The sequence below is a fragment of the Panthera pardus genome, unplaced genomic scaffold (assembly GCF_024362965.1).
Source record: "Panthera pardus isolate Hobbes unplaced genomic scaffold, ASM2436296v1 HiC_scaffold_27, whole genome shotgun sequence".
Taxonomy (NCBI): Eukaryota; Metazoa; Chordata; class Mammalia; order Carnivora; family Felidae; genus Panthera; species Panthera pardus.
In genome coordinates, this window is record NW_026526843.1 from 17878955 (window position 1) to 17895336 (window position 16382).

The 16382-nt window shown below is 56.8% G+C and overlaps 1 long non-coding RNA gene across 1 annotated transcript; it reads left to right on the top strand.

Annotated features, from left to right (window-relative positions):
• The first annotated feature begins 1733 nt into the window (after positions 1–1733).
• On the top strand, positions 1734–3061 carry LOC128773825 (uncharacterized). Its single transcript, XR_008418261.1, has 3 exons — positions 1734–1806; positions 2695–2797; positions 2954–3061. It is a non-coding gene; the product is annotated as an uncharacterized LOC128773825 (long non-coding RNA).
• Positions 3062–16382: the final 13321 nt, after the last annotated feature.

A 16382-nucleotide genomic window follows, 5' to 3' on the forward strand; every position in this document is an offset into this window, starting at 1 on the left:
AAGGATCGTAGCTAAGCAAAAACTTGGATCTAACAGGGAAGGGGCATTTCCAAGGCAGCATCTAATCAAGGAGCCAGAAGCTGAGGACACTCACGACTATGGACTGAGGGGGTCCACCCTCTCCAGAGGGCCCAGAGAATCCAGTCCCAACCTTGATGACAGGCTTGGGAGACCCCGGCAGAACTGTCAGGCTGAGAGGTCCCCTACCCCTCTTCATTCTGCCTCAGTGGTGTAAGAGCAATGAAAGCCTTGGCCAGAAGGGGAAGGGCTCAGGTCAGCAGAGGGAGGAGCCTAAGGTCATGCCAGAAGCCAAGGTGAGGATCTTTAAGGAGCATTGAAGGAACGTCCCAAACCTGAAGAGAGCGATCCCGGATTAGCCCTGTCCCTGTGGTCATCTACTAGAGGCCCCATGTCAGAAGGATGTAGAGGCCCCTGACTTCCTCCTGGGGAAGAGAGATGCAGGTCTCAGGAAAGTGAGACTTGGATGAGGGGTATGTCTTCAGATCAGCAGAGAAAGGCGTGCCAGTACCTTCCATGAATCAAAATATCCTGTTGAAGGAGTAAGGGGACCCTCGATCACAGAAAAGAAGGGTCCTCAGCCCAACCCCGCATCTGCTATTAGCCTTGGGAGTCCCCAGGAATACAAGGCCCTATGTGTCCGCCTTTGAGATCTCCTGGAGGGAGGGGAGATCTCAAGGAGAGGAAATCTTTGATCTGAAAGGTGCTGCACTTGGGTCAGCAGAAGGGAGGGCCTAGGTCCCGTCGGTAATCAAAGGGAGGGTCCTGAGGGAGGCTTGAAGGGGCCCTGGACTCCGGAAGAGAGGGGACCTCCACCAGCAACAAAAACCCAACCTAGCTGTCAGCTGTGGGAAGCCCCATGACAGTCTGGGCAAATGTAGTATTTGTCACTTCCACCTGGGGACTGGGAAGGCAGTTTGGCTTCCTCTGAGGTGTGAATCCTCAAGTCAGCACAGAGAGGACTCCCAGACCCTGAGATGTGAAGGTAAATAAAGACCCTGAGGGAGGATCAAGGGACCCAGGACCCCAGAAAACACAGAGGGGACCTCCCAGAGTTCGCGACCTTGCGTCCTTCATGGAAGGGCCCTGGGCCTGTACGGACTTGCGGCAGCAAGTCTGTCCGGATTTCCACAGCCGGGTCTCAGAGACACGGGGGGGGGGGGGGGGGAGGGGTTTGGGACACCTCAGGTCACCAGAGAGCAGGGCCTGGATCTTGGGGCTATTCCTGGTGAGGACGCAGAGGGAGGACGGAAGAGCCTGGACCCCTCAACAGAATCAGTCCGAGTAGGCCCCCAGACGGGATGGGGACACTGTTAGAGCCTGGGCTTCGGCATCTGGGTCTCAGAGGGCGGGGACCGGGGAGTGGGGGGCGGTTCGGGGGTCGGACGGGTGAGCTGGGGAGGACGGGGGACCCACCAAGTGCACAGGAGGCCACCTAGGGAACACGAAGGGAGGGACTCTGGCCCCCAGAACGGAGGCCCCGGCCCGGAAGGCGACCCCTAGCGGCAGCCTAGGGAAGCCCCTAGTGGGAATGAGGCCCCGCGGGGTGTCTGGACTTCCCCATCCGGGTCTCAAGAGACGGGCGGGGCGGGGCGGGGCGGGGCGAGGCGGGGCGGGGCGGGGCGAGGCGGGGCGGGGCGGGGCGAGGCGAGGCGGGGCGGGGCGAGGCGGGGCGGGGCGGGGCGAGGCGAGGCAAGGCGAGGGGGCCTCGGCGTCGTCGGCGTCTTCCGGCCTGCGCCTCGAAGCCCGTCGGGCGCGGGAAGGGCGCCGAGCCTCGTGGGCTTCGAGGTGAGGCCCAGAGGGAGGAGCGAGGGAGCCGGGACCCAGAGGGGAATGAGTCCGGCGGTGGGGGCGGCGGTGGAGGCCGCAGGGTGGCGCGGCCACGACGACTGTGACCAGGGCGTGAGGCGTGGGCGGCCTCGGGCTCTGGGTCCCAGCCCGACCGAGAGCTGGTTGCGCGCGAGGAGCCGGCGTCAGGCGGCAGAGCCCGAGGCCCAGGCCGCCCAGGGAGTCCGGATGGGGACGAGAGGACAGGGCTGAGGGACCCCAAGGAACCCATGTGAGCCCCTGCCATCGGCCCCGGGCCTCCCCGGACTTGGTCGCCTCGTGCGACGCCAGCCGCCTTGGCCCGGACCTCGCCGGGCCGGGAGGGCTCTGGTGGGAGGCAGCGGGCCCGGGGCTCCCCGGGAGAGCCGTGCGGGAGGACGGCCGGAGGCCCCTTGGACCCCAGCCCCGGGGCCGCCGTCGGAAAGCCGCCCCCGCGGTGGGTCTGGGCGAGGGGAGGGCCTTGGTGTGCGGGGCTGGACCCCGGTCAGCCGAGGCAGGATCCCGGGCCCTGGCCGGGGTGCAGGGGAGAGAGGAGGCGCTGCCTCCCAGCCCAGGACACCTACGTAGGGCCCAGGAGGCCTGCCCTGCCGCTCGGGTCCGCTCTGGCTGTCAGCGGAGGCCCAGAAGGGGCAGGTCCAGGCTGGATGGGGTGGGGGCTCCCGGGGTGGGGGGGCGCCCAGAGTCCTGGCCAGAACCTCCTGGCCGCAGTGGGGGGTGGGGGCCCGGGGCGGTGCACGCGGTCTGCACCCACCCTGAGACCCTGAGGCGCCCCCTCCGTCCCTCCCTCCGTCTCTCCCTCCCTCCCTCCCTCCCTCCCTCCGTCTCTCCCTCCCTCCCTCCGTCTTCCAGGGGCTCGGAGAGCTCTGGAGTTGAGGCCTTGGTCTGAGGCAGGAGTCCCGAGGTCACAGAGCAGAGGAGGCGCGGCCGCGTGCCAGTCGGTTGTCCAGGCGAGGTGCGTGCTCCGCGCGTGGGGCCGGGGGCTCGCCCATCCCACCCCAGAGGGGACCCCTCGGCCCCCAACCCCCACGCGGCCCCGCTCTCAGGCCTGGGAGCTCGGGCTCTGTGGGCTGGGCCTCCCCCTGAGGAGCCACCCCTCTTCTGTCTTCAGGGTCTGGCGACCATCATGCCCCTGCGTCAGACGAGTGAGCTCTGCAAGGCCGAGGAGGAGCCCAGGCAGGCCCCGCTGCCATGGGATGTACCGCTGTGGGAGGCGGAGGACGAGGAGGTGGAGGTGGTGGAGGTGGAGGTGGAGGTGGTGGAGGTGGAGGAGGTGGATATTGTGGAAGCGGAGCAGGTGCATGCGGAAGAGGAGGTGGATGTGGAGGGGGACGTGGAGCACGTAGAGGTGGAGGAGGTGGAGGAGGTGGAGGAGGTGGAGGAGGATGGCGAGGCACTGTCTGCCCGAGAGTCAGAGGAGTGAGCTCTGGAAGCCTGAGGAAGAGCGGCGCATCCTGCTCCGGTTGGATGCACTGCTGTGGGAGGGGAGGACGAAGAGGAGGAGGGGGATGTGGAGGAGGAGGAGGCACCATCTCCCTCTCCATCCTCCTCTTCCTCCCTGTCCTCCTCCTGCTCTGCCCAGGTTCTGGTCCCCTGGAGGAGGGATCTGCTGCTGGCTTCCAGAGCCCCAGAGCCCTCACAGCCCCTGCCCTTCCCCAAATGCCATGGCAGGTGCTCCGTTGAGCCAGTGGGACCTTGGCCCCAGCAGCCCGGAGGAGATGGGGTGGAGTACCTGGGGGCACTTGGAAGTGGCCCAGTCCCTGTGTCGGATGTGAATTCTTGTACACTTTTGGCGGGACCGTGACAGGATACAGTTGTGGTGGAAAACGGTTTGGTGTGCCATCGAAAGATTCAGAATGGAATCCCTGCGTGGTCCAACAATCCTAATTAATTCTGGGTGTCTTCGCAAAGAGTGGAAAGTTGGGTTCCAAGCTTCTTTCGCTCCCTTGCTCACAGATGCAGTATTCACGATAGTTGAAGTGCTGGTGTGATATTATGGCATATGCAGAAAATATATTTGTGGTCACTGAGATGACTAAAATACATTTCTTTCAAATATCTACGTGGAGCATCTGGGCGTCTCATTCGGTTAAGTGTGCGACTTTGGCTCAGGTCGTGATCTCACGGTTTGTCTGTTGGAGCCCTGCGTCGTAGGGTCTGTGCTGACAGCTCAGATCCTGGAGGCCGCTTTGGATTCTGTGTCTCCCTGTCTCTCTCTCTGCCCCTCCTCCTTTGTGGGGGAGTGAATGTTCTCTTTTTGTCTCTCAGAAATGAATAAATAAACATTAAAAACATAATAAAAAAGTAAACCAAAATGCATAGCTGGTCTTGTTCCAGGGTCTGTCTCAGACCTCCCCGAATGCTTCTAATCCCAAAGCTTGAGGAAGGAATCCCCAAAAGATGAAGGTGTCTTGTTATGTCAGTGAGGTGAGTCTGGGCATCTCCCAAGCACGGGGCCTGATTGCCAGGTGAGTGGACCATGTGCTTAGAGGATGGGCGCTTTCATTCCTCCTCCCTCCGCTGCCAGGGAGGGCCGAGGGGCTGCAGAGTGAGTGAGGAAGCCTCCAGAAAACCCCGAAGGGAGGCGTTGAGGGAGGTTTCAGGTGTTTGAACTTGCAGGTGTGTGGGGGAGGGCCGCACTCTGATGGTACGGCAGCCTCGCCCCTCTGCCCACATACGCAGGCAGCTCTTGTGTCTGGCTCTTCCTGAGCTCCATCCTTTCACAATCGAGAGGTGAGCTACCGGGTAGCTTGTTTGCCTGAGTTCCGTGAGCCAGTCTAGCCAATTCACGGAACCTGAGGACGGGGTGGTGGGAACCTCTGATTTAGAGCCTCTCGGTCGCAAGCAGGGGTGACGGCCCCGGGGTTTGGGACTGGCGGGAGTAGGGGTGGGCAACCTTGTAGGCCCGAGCGCCGGCCCTGTGGACTGCGGTGCTGTCTCTGGGTGGAGAGTGGCAGAAGCAGGATGAACTCTGGGCCACCCCGCCGGGCCCGCCCCTGGCTGTGTGAGAGTGCTGTCAGGCTGCCTCCAGGCCCGGCAGTCAGTTTACATCACCAGCGTCGTGGCAGCTTAGGAGGGCAGCGCCTCCGGCTTCCCTCAGGAGGAGGGCTAAGCTTCCAGGAGCAGTTCTGGAACACCAAGATCACAAAGCCCTGTCCGTGCCCGGCAGGTCCCCAAGCCTAGGGCTGGCTTTTGCTCCACGGTCGCAGAATCACTGTGTCCTTTCAGTAATCAGACTACGTCGTTTCCATCGGCCCCTCTTCTCCCCCAGACCCTTTTGTCTGGAGGGGTCCTACCCAAGAGGGACTGAAGCATCTTGGCAGAGCAACGTTGTCGTACAAGTGAACCAGGAAGACTCGTCACGGTCAGGGGCTAGTCAGGGTGACAGCCTGAATTTTCAGCAGTGTTTGAAATGGGGGCACGTGACCCTTTTCATCCTGATGGCTTACCCGGTGAGGGGTGGACAAAAGAGCCTTGCCTTCCTGGGAAAGCTGAGGGAACACGCACACGGCCTGGTGGGTGCGGCAGGAGGAAGGCGAGGGAACAGGCGGCCAGTGCTTGTTGCGGACCGCAGGTAACCAGGCCGGGCCCGCACAGCGAGCCGAGAGCAGAGGGCCGCCCCCTCGAGGGGTTCCGAGTCGGATCTGCCCTGAGTGCACGGAGGCCTCAGGGTCCCTGCGGTTGGCCTTCCCGGGACCTGCAGCTTCAGCGGGCATCCCAAGCTCGGAACACGCTCCCTCGTCTGTGTCAGAAATGCCCCTGGGCGGCTCCGTTTCTCTTGGTCTCCTGGGAGAGCGAGTGCTTCCTTGCGCACATCTGGAAGGGACCCAGATGGTGCGGGGCGGCACCCAGGATATTTTGACAGATTTGGACCCCACGGAGGGGTGTCCCAAATCTACAACACGCCCGGAGCCCAAGACCTGGCGGTCGGGCTTTGCCTGCTCTCGGTCCAGCACAGCACCTGCTGAGGCTGAAAAGGCCCGCCCACGGGGGCCATGTTCAGGTTTGGCTCGGCATTAAAGCCAGGCAGTTAGGCTTTGTGGTTCGGGTCTAACAAAGTCGGTGGCGCTTCCGCAGCAGCTTCCCGCAGGAAAGCCAAGACCCGGCCAGGCCAGACAGCAGCTGCCCAAGTCCCCATGGCAAGCAGATGCTTTCCTAAGCCTTTCCGGCCTCGCCGTCCTTAGAGTCTCGCCACATGACCGCTGCAAAACCTGCACCTTGGGCCAGATAATCGTCATCCTCTAAGGGTCAGACCTGTGATTTCCCCAGGGCTCCTTAGCAAACTGTAGGGGGTTCCGGGGATCAGGGGCTCCTCCGGGAAGAAGACGTGACCAGGAGACACAGCAGCACACAAGCTCTCCTGGGTGGCGCCTGAACAGCCCCATTACCCAGGAGTCCCTCACAGCATGAGACCATCCAGGGGCTTATGGGCAGGGAGCCTATGCAGAACGGGAGTGCTATGGTCTGAATGTTTGTGTCCTCCCCCCCTCCCACCCCCCCAATACATCTGTTGAAATCCTAAGTGCCAAAGAATGATGGCATTTGGAGGTGGAGCCTTTGGGAGGTGCTTCAGTCATGAAGGTGGAACCCTCATGGGTGGGAGGAGCACCTTGGGAAAGAGGCTGCAGGGAGTTCCCCAGCCCCTGCCACCATGAAAGGACACGGCGAGAAGATGGCGGCTGTGACCCAGGAGGAAGGCCCTCGCTGCACCGTGCGCGGGCACCTTGCCGGCACCTTGCACTTGCAGCCTTCAGCGCCATGAGGAATAAATGTCCCTTCTTCATAAGCCGCTCGGTGTGCGGCGTTGTGTTACCGCAGCCCCATGGGCTAAGGGATGAAGGCAAGGGAAGGGGCCCCTGGGGGAGGCCTCCCTCAGGGAGGGGGCTCAACTCAGCAGCTCAGGGCCCTGGCCCGGGGTCTTAGAAGCATAAGGCTCTATCTTGTGTATTCTCCGCAGATGCAGGGTGAGGTTTGGCGAGGCACGCCAAGCACGCAGGCTCCAAACGGCCCAAACTCGGCTGCTTGGGGCTACGTTGGAAACAATCACAAACGTGAGGGAAAATGTGAGTCGGGTGCTGGCGGGTGTTTGAGCCAACAGGGTGCAGCAGCCTGCCGTGAAGAAGTCCACCGCCTCGGGGGCCCCTGTGCGCAGGACCCGTTTGGCCCATTTGTAGAACACGACCTGAACCCTGCTTTTCCAGTCTCTAAAAGGCTCTGCGGGCTGCCTCTCTCTCCCACGTGGTCCTCCTTTCCCCAGGGCCTCCAGTAGGCAAAAAGCACCAGGAGACGCCTTCTGCTACCAAGATTCAGAGTTCACAACAGAGAGAGACACTGATGGAGAGTGACTCTAATGGCACAGTTCCCGATGGGAGAACATCTCCGAAGGAGACACGTCCGATACTGCAGAAAAGAAACGCCGATGGAAACCCCGAGGACCCGGGTCTCCCTGTCTACAGCATGGGAGGGAAACCGGCTATTAACAACACTTGCACATGGTTCCTCGAGAAAGCACCCAATGGCCCCGTGCCATTTGCAACCTTCCCAGTGTCCCCGAGCCTTGGGCGACTACAGAATGTAACGCCACCAGATAGGAAAGGCTCCTTTGCTGCTGGTCTCTGCAGTACACGGGAGGCTTCGTGGCTTCAGGGCTCTACTTGGTCAGGTGGAACCTGGGCCCCTGACTCCACCTTCCACGGCCTAGGTTGGGCCTTTTCTGACACCTTCCCAGGGGACCGGGGCCCAGAGGAAATGGCCCAGACCCCGTGGAGCACTCAGCACAGCCGCTGTGATGCGGGGCCCTCCGTGCCTGCTCCTGCTGTCCTGTTACCTTGCAGAGCGGTAACGTCAAAGATGCTAAACCCCGCCCAGCTCCTGGTGGGTCACACACAACTTTCTTCCTTCCAAAATGTACACCCTGGGACCGGGTTCACATCGTGGTCTCCACTGTCCCCAAGGACTTCCTTAGTCTGGAAGGGGAGACGGAGCACCCAACTGGGACTCCACGTGGGAGCTGGGCCGGATGCAGGAGCCCCGGGAAGGGAATCGTGAGGGGGACCGGGCCAGGAGTTAGGACTCCCGGAGACAGCGACCTCGAAGCCAGACCACAGGAGAGGGTAGCACGGGGTCTGACCCTGACACGGGCTCCAGGTGTGTCAGACATCAGTGCTGGCCAGACGAGCGGCGGGCCGGGCCAGGGGCCGGTGCCCGGCAGGGGGTGAGAAAAAGCGGCTGGAGGGCTGGAGGGCTGGAGGGCTGGTGGTTGCAGGCGAGGGTGAGGTGAATGCAGTGGCCAGCAGGGCTGGAGAAGGCAGGCCTGGGATGTGGCGAGGATTTGTGTCCACAACGGATGCGCTCCTTCTGGGCCGTGGCTGAGATAGACCCTCGGGGTGTGAGGTGACCCAACAGCAGGGGAAGGGTGGTGCCTTCGGGGGATGGGGACCAGGAAGGGGGTGGCTCCCGGGACACTGGGAGCAACGGTGGGGGGGGGGGACAGGGGGATGTTAAAGGATGGAGTCCAGGGGGTGGGGGTGGGGGCGGCCGAGGGCAAGGCCACAGAGCCAGGCTTGCCCGGTGGAGATGCCGGGCCTCGGGCCCTGTAACCTGGAGCTCGGCGCCCTCCCAGTGGGCACCAGGCTGTGTGGGAGCCGCGGAGAGTCAAGATTGAAATTGCTTTCCCTTCAGCGTGGCTGTCCTCCTGGCCTGGTCAACTGTGCTCTGCTGGAGTCGCCCGGCCTGGGGTTTGGTCCCTGTAAGGCGGCGACACGTCTGGGTCGTCTCCGGGGCCGTTGAAGCCCTGAGGGCCAGTCATTTCTCCCAGAGGGTCCCGAGCACGGAAGCTACCTGAGACAGACTCGTCTGAGCGGTGGTCATGGGTCCCAGGGTTGTAATGCTGGGACTGAGAAGGTTTAGCAAAGAGAGACTGGGATTTCCATCATGCCCTTCTTCATGTAGACTGAAGATGGCACAGTGGCTATTTCTTCTTCAGGGGACGAGCTGAGCCTCCTGCCCTAGACTGTTAACCCCAGTAGAGATTCGGGGACTCTTGAAACAAAGAACATAAGGCAACAGTCCTACAGAAGACTTCGGACCTAACAGTGCCTAAATCCAATCAAATCTCTGCCTGCTCTCTGTAGAGCGCCACACTGTGTCTTCATGAATCTTCTTCTCTCCCACATCCCTCCCACCAATAGGTCCTGTCCCTGTCAGTAACCAACAGAGCTCAGGGGCTCTCAAGGGCCACAGTGAAATACCGCTTCCACTCCTTAAAGAGCTCACTGAAGGGAAAATCCTTATGTGTGCAACTAAAGGAAGCCGAGATGCTGTGGAAGAAGAGATGCTAGGAGCCCCCTCCTGAGAAACCACCAATGATTTTGAAATGGTGGCTTTGTTTTACTTTTGCCTCCCATTTAAATCCTTATCCTCTCAGGGCACGGCCATACAAGACACGCTGACGTCTGGAATGAACGCTTGGTAAACCTGTCTAGAAGCACACAGCCCACGGAGCAAGCCTGACTCTAGACCTGGGGCTCCATCGAGGGTTCCAGCCATTGGACTGAAAGGCACCTTGGGAGACCCTCTCTCAGACCCTCTTGGTGTTCCCCTTTTAGACACAAAGTATGGACTCTCAGAGAGGGCCAGTGACGCTCCTCAGTGGTGGAGCTGGCACAAGGAGCTAAGATCCTCGCAGGCAGGGCCCTTTCCTCCTATCCAGAGTGAAGATTAAGAACAAAGTTGTCCAGACGCCTAGAGAACACGTATCCCCAAATCCCCTGTCCCATCCTCTCACCTATGGCGAAGATGACTTTCATTTGGGTTTTGTGCCACCCCATACCCAGACTCTCCTCTATTTTCAGATACTTCATATTGGTTCCGTCTAGTCACGTCTAGCTAAACAAGTAGGAATGGTCCCTGGGAGTGAGTCTGTGTAAAGCAGGCCCTATGAAAAGTAGCCCCACAGTAAAGAACGTTATTCAGTGTCTCTCCTATCAAGGTAATGGCAGGAGAGGACACACGGGGTGGGGTGGGAGTGGGCTCGGGACAAGAGAAGCAGGGCAGGCATGGCAGTGGACCTGTGAAGTGCTTTGTGTCAACAGAACGGAGTATATTCTGAACTTGCAAATCAAGTAATTAAAGGGGGAAATACCGAAGGAGATCCAATTTGCAAGCAGGAGGCCAGAAATCTGGGAGAGCGGAAGCAAAACCACCATATGGAAGAAAGGAAATAGGGCTTCAGAGGTAGGCTTGAGGGACCCTGAATCCAAGTGTCTGCAGGAGGTGATCTGCAAAGGGCATACTCAAGTGCTCCCAAAGTGAGCAGGTCTTGGGCAATGAGAAGGTTTTCTATAGGGAACAAACGGAAACTAAAGACAATCCCCTTGTGATCTGGAGAGGGATGAGCTGAGGAACATGGAGAAGCACAACAAGAGACTCTCAAGCACAGCGGAGGAAGCGGCTGTTCACGCCTAACACCGGCGCGTTGGGTAACGCTGTGTCTGAGGTGTTGTGGGTAAAACTGAGGTTGAGGAACAAGACGAATGCTCACACCGTGCTCCATCACAGCCCTACTCTGGGGACAACATGACCCGGGGGAAGGAAACCAGGACTTTTTGTTGAAAACAGGCCCAACTAACCAGCAGGAGGAGTTGGAAGAGACCAAAGAAAGAAACGGGGGGGGGGGTAGGCGGCAGGAAGAAACGGGGGGGTTACCAACCAAACCCTACTCTGAGGAAACTTGACCTGGGGGCAAGAAGACAAGATTCTTTGAGCCTATCTGAGCAGGACCAACTAACCATCAGGAACAGTTGGAAGAAAACAAAGTGGGAAGTGAGGGGGGCAGGAATAAAAGGGGGCTACCAACTGGAACACTGCGCTGAGGAGAACTTGACCGTGGGGCAAGATAACAGGACATTTTGTTGGGGTCTCTCACAGCACGACCAACTAACCAGCAAGAGTAATTGGAAGACCCAAAAGGGAAGTGAAGGTGGGGGCAGTAATGATGGGCTACCAAGTGAGACACCACTCTGAGGACAACTTGATGTAGGGGGCAAGAAAACAGGAGTCTTGGTTGCACACAATCTGAGCAGGACTAACTAACCAGGAAGAAGAGTGGGAAGAGACCAAAGACAGAAGTGTGGGGCACGCAAGAAAACCTAGGGCAAGAAAACAGGTCTCTTTGTCGGGGTCTATCTGAGCAGGACATCTAACTAGGAGGAACAGTTAGAAGAGACCAAAGTGGGAAGTGTGTGTTGGGGGAAGGGGGAATAAGATGGGAGCTATGACTGAGACCCGACTCTGAGGACAACTTGACTTAGGGGACAAGAAAATAGGACTCTTTGATGGGGCCTATCTGAGCAGGACCAACTAAGCAGCAGGAACTGTTGGAAGAGACCAAAGCTGGAATTGGGTGGGGACAGGAATAAAGGGGGGCTAACAACTGAGACCCTACTCTGGAGACAACTTGACATAGGGAGCATTAAAACAAACAATACTCTTGGTGGGACCTATGTGAGCAGGACCAACTAACACGCAGTAACAGTTGGAAGAGACCAAACCTGGAAGAGTGTTGGGGTCAGGAAAAAAAGTGGGGCTAACAGTTGAAACCCAACTCTGGACAATCTGAGCTGGTGGCAAGAAAATGACTCTTTGTTGGGGCCTATCTGAGCAGGACCAACTAACCAGGAGGAACAGTAGGAAGAGTCGAAAGCAGGAAGTGTGTGTGTGGGGGGGGGGAAAGCAGGAATAAAAGGGGGGTACCAACTGAAACCCTAGTCTGAGGACAACTTGACCTGGAGGCAAGAAAACAGGACTCTTTGTTGAGGGCCATATAAGCAGGACCAAGTAACCAGCAGGAACAGATGGAAGAGACCAAAGCGGAAAGTATGTGGGGGGCTGGAAGAAAAGGGGTACTACCAACTGAGCCCCAACTCAGAGGACAACTTGTCCTGGGCGCAAAAAAAAACAGGAGTTTTTGTTGGGGCCTATCTGAGCAAGACCAACTAACAAGCAGGAACATTTGGAAGAGACCCAAGCAGAAAGTGTGTGTGTGGGTGGGGGGCAGAAATCAAAGAGGAGGCTACCAACTAGGACCCTCCTCTGGTGACAACTTGATCTAGGCCGCAGGAAAATAGGACTTTTTGTTGAGGCCTATCTAGGTAGAACAAGTAACCAGCAGGAACAGTTGGAAGAGACCAAACCAGAAAGTGTGGGCGGGCAGGAATAAAAGGGGAGGCTACCATCTGAGACCCTACCCTGGGGACAACTTGACCTAGGGAGCAAAACAAAACAAAACAAAACAGGAATCTTGGTGGGGCCTCTCTGAGCAAGACCAACTAACCAGCAGGAACAGTTGAAACAGATCAAAGAGGGAAGTATGTGGGGAACAGGAATAATGGGAGGGGGGATACAAACTGAAACTCAACTCTGAGGACAACTTGAACTCGGGGCAAGAAAACAGGAGTATTGTTGGGGCCTGAGAAGGAACATCTAACGAGTAGGAACAGTTGAAAGACACCAAATCAGGACGTGTGTGTCGGGGGGTGGCAGTAGTAAAAGGGGGACTTCCCAACTGAAATCATACTCTGAGGACAACTCGATTTGAGGGCAGGAAAACAGCACTTTTTGTTGGGGCCTATCTAAGCAGGACAAACTATCCACCTGGAACAGTTGGAAGAGACCAAAGCAGGAAGTGGGGGGGTGGGCAGGAGTAAAGCGGGGGGGGGGGGGCACCAAAGTAAGACCCTACTCTGGGGAATACCTGACCTAGGGGGCAAGAAAACAAGACTCTTTCTTTGGGCGTATCTGAGCAGGACCAAGTAACCACAAGGAGAATTTTGGAAGAAACCAAGGAGGGAATTGTGTGTGGTGCATGAATAAAAGGGGTGCTACCACCTTAAACCCAACTCTGAGGACAACTTACTTTGGGGCAAGAAAACATGACTTATTCTTGGGGCCTATCTGAGCAGGACCAACTAAACAGCAGGAAGTGTTGGGAGAGAACAAAGCAGGAATGGGGGGCAGCAGGAATACAAAGGGAGGCTACAAATGAGAACCTACTCTGGGGACAACATGACCTAGGGGAGAGAAAATAGGACTCTTTGTTGGGCCCTACATGAGCAGGACAAACTTACCAACAGGAGTGGTTGGACGAGACCAAGGAGGGAAGCGTGTGGGGTGCAGGAAACAAGGTGGGCTACGAACTTAAACCCAACTCTGAGGACAATTTACCTGGGGGCAAGAAAACATGACTTATTCTTTGGGCCTATCTGAGCAGGACCAACTAACCAGCAGGAACAGTTGGAAGAGATCAAAGCAGGAATTGGAGGGGGGCAGGAATGAAAAGGACGCTACAAATGAGACCCTACTCTGGGGACAACTTGACCCAGGGGACAAGAAAATAGGACACTTTGTTGGGCCCTATATGAGTAGGACAAACTAACCAACAGAAGAGGTTGGAAGAGACCAAGGAGGGAAGTGTGTGGGGTGCAGGAATAAAAGGGGGGCTACCAACTGAAATCCAACTCTAAGGACACCTTGACCTGGGGACAAGAAAATAGGACTCTTTGTTGGGACCTATCTGAAAGGGAACAACTCACCGCCAGGAACACTTGGAACAGACCAAAGTGGGAAGTGTCAGTTGGGAGGGGCATTAATAAAAGGAGGGCTCCCAACTGACACACTACTCTGAGGACAACATGACCTTGGGGGCAAGTAAACAGGAGTCTTTTGCGGGGCCTATCTAAGCAGGACCAGCTAACCAGCAGGAACAGTTGTTAGAGACCCAAGCAGAAAGTGTGGGGAGGAAGGAATAAAACGGGAGGCTACCAACTGAGACCATACTCTGGGGAAAACTTGACCTCGAGGGCAAGAACAGGACTCTTTGTTGAGGACCAAGCAGGACCGACAAACCAGCAGGAACAGTTGGAGCAGACCACAGTGGGAAATGGGGGGACAGCAATAAAAGTGGGGCTACCAATTTACACCCTCCTCTGAGGACAACCCGGAACAAGAGAACAGGACTCTTTGTTAGGGCCTATCTGACCAGGACCAACTAACCAGCAGGAGAATTTGGAAGAGACCAAAGAGGGGTGTTGGCTTAAAAGGGGCCTACGGACTGAGACCCTACTCTGAGGACAATGTGACCTGGAGCAGGAAAATAGGACTCTTTACTGGGGCCTATCTGAGAAGTACCAACTAAGCAGCAGGAGTAGTTGGTAGGGATCAAAGCGGGAAGTGGTGGGGGAGGGAATAAAAGGGGGGCTTCAAACTGAGACACTACCCTGGGGACAATTTGAATTAGGGATCAAGAAAACAGGACTCTTGGTGGGGCCTATCTGAGCAGGACCAACCAACCAGCGGGTACAGTTGGAGCACACCGATGTGGGAAGTGTGTGTGGGGGGGGCAGGAATAAAAGGGGGTCTACCAACTCAGATCCTACTCTGAGGACAACTTGACCTAGGGGGCAATAAATCAGGACTCTTTTGGGGGGCCTATCTGAGCAGGACCGACTAACTCACAAGAACAGTTGGAAGAGGCCAAAGTGGGAATTGGGGGGGAAGAAATAAAATGGTGGCAACCAACTGAGACCCTACTCTGAGGACAACTGGACCTGGGGGGCAACCAAACAGGAAACTTGGTCTGGGCCTCTCTGAGCAGGATCAACTAATCAGCAGGAAGAGTTGGAAGAGACCAAAGCGAGAAGTGTGGGGGTTCAGACATAAAACAGGGCAACCAAGTCAGACCCTACTCTGAGGACAACTTGACCTTGGGGGCAAGAAACGGGACTCTTTCTTCGGGGCTATCTGAGAAGACGCACTCACCAGCAGGAACAGTTGGAAGAGACCAGAGCAAGAAGCGTTGTGGGACAGGAATAAAAAGGGGGCTACCAACGGAGACAGTACTCTGACGGCAAGTTAATCTGGGGGTAAGAAAACAGGACTTTTTCTTGGGGCCTATCTGAGCAGGAGCAACTAACTAACAGGAGAAGGTGGAAGAGGCCACGAAGGGAAGTGTATGAGGTACAGGAATAAAAGCGGGGGCTACCACCTTATACCCAACTCTGAGAACAACTTGACCTGGGGGCAAGGAGACACGATTATTTTGGGGCCTATCTGAGCAGTACCGACTAACCAGTAGTAAGAGTTGGAAGAGAACAAAGCAGGAACTGTGTGTGTGTGTGGGGGGGCAGTGGCAGGAATAAAAAGGGGGCTACCAATTAAACCCTACTTTGAGGACAGCTTGACCTAGGGGCATGAAAATAGGACTCTTTGTTGGGGCCTATCTGAGCAGGATAAAGGAACAGTTGCAAGAGACTAAATTGAGAAGTGGTGGTGGGGGGCTATAAAAGGGGTGCTACCAACTAAGACCCTATTCTGGAAACAACTTTACCTAGGAGGCAGAAAATAGGTTTCTTTGATGGGGCCTATCTGAGCAGTACCAACTAAACCAGCAGGAAGGGTTGGAACAGTGCAAGGCGGGAAGTGTCGGGGGGGCAGCAATAAAAATGGTGCTCCCAACTGAGACCATACTCTGAGGACAGCTTGACTCTGGGGGCCAGAAAACAGGACATTTTTTGGGGGGCCTATCTGAGATTGATGTCTAACCAGCAGGAACATTTGGAAGAGACTAATGCAGGAAGTGTGGGGGGCAGGAATAAAAGGGGGGGCTAGTAACTGAGACCGTACTCTGAGGACAACTTGATCTAGGGGGCAAGAAAACAGGGCTCTTTGTTGGGACCTATCTGATAAGGACGAACTAACCAGCAGGAACAGTTGGAAGAGAGCAAAGCAGGAAGTGGGGTGGGGGGGGAATAAAAGGGGGACTACAAACTGAAATCCTACTCTGAGGACAAGTTGACTTGGTGGCAAGAAAATAAGACTTTTTGTTGTGGCCTATCTGAGCAGGACCACCCAACCAGCAGGAAAATTTGGAAGGTCCAAACCAGGAAGGTGGGGGGGCAGGAACAAATGGGGGGCTACAAATTGAGATGCTACCCTGTGGACAACTTGACAGACGAGGCAAGAAAACATGACTCTTATTGGGGCCTATCTGAGTCGGACCAACTGACGAGCAGGAACAGTTGGACGAGATCAAAGCAGGAATTGGGGAGGCAGGAATAAAAGCGGACACCAACTGAGATCCTACTCTATGGACAACGTGACCTGGGGGGCAAGAAACCAGGGCTCTTCCTTCTGGCCTATCTGAGCGGTACTACCTAATCAGCAGGAAGAGCTGGAAGACACCAAAGCAGGAAGTGTGGGAGGCATGAGTAAAAGGGGGGCTACCAACTAAGACCCTACTCTGAGGACAACTTGAACTGGGGCAAGTAAACAGGGCTCTTAGTTGGGGCCTATCTGACCAGGACCAACTAGCCACCAGGAGTGGTTGAAGAGACCAAAGCAAGAAGTTTGCCAGGGCAGGTATAAACGGGGGCTACCAACTGAGACCCTAATCTGAGGATGACTTGACCTGGGGGCAAGAAAACAGGACTCCCTTTTGTGGCCCATGTGAGCAGGACCAAGTAACCAATAGAGCAGTTGGAATG